Source organism: Nycticebus coucang, chromosome 23 (assembly GCF_027406575.1).
Source record: "Nycticebus coucang isolate mNycCou1 chromosome 23, mNycCou1.pri, whole genome shotgun sequence".
Lineage (NCBI taxonomy): Eukaryota > Metazoa > Chordata > Mammalia > Primates > Lorisidae > Nycticebus > Nycticebus coucang.
This window is the reverse complement of record NC_069802.1, coordinates 10,676,651-10,680,963: the sequence shown is the minus strand read 5'-3', so window position 1 is coordinate 10,680,963 and position 4,313 is coordinate 10,676,651. Positions and strand designations below refer to the sequence as shown.

The 4,313-nt window shown below is 47.4% G+C and overlaps 1 pseudogene; it reads right to left on the bottom strand.

Moving 5' to 3' along the window:
* Positions 1-380: 380 nt before the first annotated feature.
* Positions 381-1,310, bottom strand: LOC128575795 (ADP/ATP translocase 2-like; annotated as a pseudogene).
* Between the last annotated feature and the right edge of the window lie 3,003 nt (positions 1,311-4,313).

The following is a 4,313-nucleotide window of genomic DNA, read 5'->3' as shown; positions in this document are numbered from 1 at the left end:
AAACTTGCAATAGTCACATGTACTGACTCAGAGCCAATATTTTATTTTATTTTAGATACTTTATTTTTCCAAATTTGTTGCTCATCAGGAGTGACTGAAATAGAAAATAGAATTGAGTCCCATCATCCTCATGGAAATGGCTTTAAGAGAAAACTGGTCAGATGAATATCATTTTCAACCAGTAGTTCCCACTGATAAATAGATAGCCATGAGCCTGTCAAGAATGTTCAGATATGGGGGCGGTGCCTGTGGCTCAAAGGAGTAGGGCGCTAGCCCCATATACCAGAGGTGGTGGGTTCAAACTCAGCCCTGGCCAAAAAAAAAAAAAAAAGAATGTTCAGATATGTTATATAATACACCATGCCTGTTCACAGGGGAAACTAGGAAATAACCTCTGCGTAGTTGATTCCATCATATAAAACAAGCACGAGAGCACCACTCATGCCTCTGAGAACACTGGACCATGCAGCCTTGAAAAAGCTTTGCCTCCTTCATCACGAAGGATCTTACTCAATCGGGGAGGTGCGCATGTCAGTTCCTTTGTGCCCTGACCGCAGCAGCATCTGATGGTGAACAGTGTCAAACGGACAGGGAGTCAACCCAGCAATGGCAACCATCCACCTGCTAATGAGGTGAGTATCCCTGGGATCTGGAAGCGTCCCTTTGCAGTGTCACAGATACCGAAGTAGGCAGCTCAGTAGATAATACCCTGGACAGACCTGTTAAAGCCTTGGTACAGGCCCCCAAGCCCATCAGATTTGTGGATCTTAACCAGGCAGTCCCCAAGGCCTCTGAATTCCCTTTCTACTCCTGCTCTACACACATTAGCTGCTAGACAGGTATGAGCAAAATCAGGAGGGTACACAAAACACAAGGATGTGGCCCCAGTGGCACCACATGATGCCAGATTCCCTGCAAAGTCGGGCCAAAACTGGGTCCTCTTGTCCACACCACCCAGGAAGATCTGCTTGTATTTATCTTTGAAGGCAACATTGAGAGCCTGGGTGGGGAAGTATCAGATGACATTGGCCAGGTTACCACGCCAGGAGGACAGGCTTCCCTGCTCCCCAGGGATATGGACCAGCCGTCTGTGATGCCCTTGTACTGCTTATCTGCGGTGATTTACCTGCTGGAATGCTGCACCTGCAGCAGCTTGATGAGCACTACCACGGTCTTGGACGTGGCTGCAGCCACTCCACCTGCCAGGAAGTCCTTGATGAAGGACACAGTGGCGTCTGTCATGTTGAAAGGAAAGAGGAGGCACACAACTGTAGGTTAGGACGAGGCCGAGAACTGGCTTTGATTCCAGGACTACGTGGGTAGAGCCAGTATTTTAAAGTAAGGCTCTTAACGCCTGAGTTCATGTTCCATCTACTGGGCCTCACCTTCCCGGGTGCTGCCTAAAGTTGACTAGTTGGTTCTTTCTGTGGAGAGATTTCAGGCTGTAACCCACAGATGCAGAAAGATTGTAAAGCCTCGAAATCCCATAATCTTGCAAAATGCTGAGTTAGTGCAGGGCTGTCTGGAGGAGAGGGTGAGACTGTAACAGCCCAGCTTGTAAACACTGAGGGGGCACTCTGGGGCTGGAACTTAACGGACTAGTCAACTGTGACTATCTGGATCAGAGGAACTGCAAGGGCACTGCTGTGGCTGGGATGTGAAACAGGAACATGCAGGTGAGGGGGGGGGTCCTTAAATCCAAGCCCCTTAGATATCTGGAGCTACAGAGGCTGGGAAAACTATTCCACCATAAAGGAACTGGAACCAGGACTATGACTGAGATCAGGACCCAGGAATGTCTCACTGTGCAGCTGCTGCCCCCAAACCGGTTCTGTGTTCCTCTGGATACGTATAAACCTTTCCCTTCTCTTTACAAACAACCTTCTCACTTTCTACATGTTGGGAATGATCTAAGTTCCAGCGCCCACAAAGGCTGATGAAAGTCACTGTGTTCCAGTTAGAAATTCCCTGGAAAGACAAGCCAATCGTCAGCATTGGGGCTTCTGTGACCTGGGGCTACTGTCCGGTGACATATGCTCACCTTCTCAGGAGCGGACATGCTGCCACAGCTGATCAACAGTTTGCTATACTTGGCTTCAAGCCAAATCGGGAAGCTAGAGATTTTTTTTTTTGCATTTTTTTGGCCGGGGCCAGGTTTGAACCTGCCACCTCCAGTACATGGGGCCGGCGCCCTACCCCTTTGAGTCACAGGCGCCGTCCGAGATGTTTGTTTTCATGCCTTTTTGCTCTTCAGGAATCGTCACGACCTGCCCCAATACCAGCTCTGCCCTCTTTCCCCCACCACCGTTTTTTGCCCCAGGAGGCTATCGTGATGTTTCCATGCTCCCCTGGGACTGTTCATTCTGGAGTAAGACTTTTCTTATCTTGGGTAATGTGAGAAACAGTGGTATAATCTTTAATATGTTTTAAAAGGTTACAAGTGTATAATTTTTTAAAAATGCCTTAAGATTTGTAAGAAAATAAATGTTTAGGGAACCAGGATAGAGCCAGTCATCCCTGTCTGTCTATGACCGTCTCCATTTTAACACAGAAAGGCGCTGGTCCTAGGAAACCCCTCCCTTTGGGGCACCCTAATGTCCAGTGAATGTCTTGTTCCGCTCTCTAGAGGAATTATTTGAGGGTAAAGGAGAATATTTTCCTTCTCCTGGCAAAAGCGATTTGGTTAATCTAAACTATTTATAGTGCAAATATGCTCATACAGCAGCTAAAAAATGTATTTGTCCTTGAACTGAGGTTCTATAAAACTCAAGCGGGGCAGGTGTGAATTTACTAGAGAATGCATGCGTGTCGGGAATATTTCACTGCTTTACTTGCTCAAAACCATCGCTTCTCAAACATGCCCGTGCAAAGGAATCCCCTGGGGATGTTGTAAAAAGGAAGCTTCGAATTCAGCAGGTGTGGGTGTAGCTGGACTCAGCGCGTGTGGGTGGAGCTGGACTCAGTGGTGGGTGGAGCTGGATTCAGTGGGTGTGGGCAGAGCTGGATTCGCGGGTGTGGATGGAGCTGGATTCAGCGGGTGTGGGTAGAGCTGGATTCAGCGGGTGTGGGTGAAGTCGGATTCAGCGGGTGTGGGTGGAGCTGGACTCAGGGGGTGTGGGTGGAGCTGGAATCAGCGGATATAGGTGTAGCTGGACTCAGCGGGTGTGGGTGGAGCTGGATTCAGCGGGTGTGGGTGGAGCTGGACTCAGGGGTTGTGGGTGGACCTGGATCCAGTGGGTGGAGCTGGACTCAGGGGTTGTGGGTGGACCTGGATTCAGTGGGTGGAGCTGGATTCAGTGGGTGTGGGTGGAGCTGGACTCAGCGGTGTGGGTGGAACTGGAATCAGCGGGTGTGGGTGTAGCTGGATTCAGTGGTGTCGGTGGAGCTGGATTCAGGGGTTATGGGTGGAGCTGGAATCAGCTGGTGTGGGTGGACCTGGATTCAGCAGTGTGGGTGGAATTGGATCCCCTGCATTTCTAACAAATTCTCAAGCCACGTGATGCTGATGGGCTGAGTGCCACACTCTGACTAGAAAGATGTTAAATCATCAGTTGTGTTGCTTAGAACCTCCACACCTTGTGGCGAAAATTTCAGTTGGAGCATGACTTAGGTGTGAGCCTCTTCAGGCTCCTATAAGAATTATGACAACCCATTTGGTGATAGGAAAATGAACGAGTGGGTACAAAAGAGAAGTAGAGGTCTTTATAAATTGTGCAGGAACCCACATACACATCTTTTGGGGGTCAAATTTTAAATTTGCTCACAAACAATTGTTTGCATTTTTAAAGCTCCAATTTGCTCTGCTATACATTTAGAACTAGCTGTGCTTCAAGTAATAGATGGCTGAGGTTGCATATAATTACTGATGGAATATCTGATCTACTTGGCTGTCAACATTATCACCTGATTGAAAATTAATTTTTTTCTCTCATTAAGGAGATTTTTTGGTGATCATTTTGTAAAATCAGTCTTTTCAAATTGCATTTTTATTTTTGATGTGTAAGACATAGCATGTAAGAGCTGTTTGAAAACTAATGGGGAAAACAGTGCAAAATCTTACTATTGTAACTTTAGAATGAGTTGAGTGATACCTAGATAGCTTAGTAAAATATGCTTCCCAAGATTTTTGTCTCAGGCTGGGCACAATGCCTCGTGCTGTAATCCTAGGCCCAGGCTAGAGGATCCGTTGAGCTCAAGGAGTTTGAGACCAGCCTGAGCAAGAGTGAAACCCTCCTTTTTACTAAAAATAGAAAAATTAGCTAGGTGTCATGATGGGCATTTATAGTTCTAGCTACTTGGAAGGCTGAGGTAGG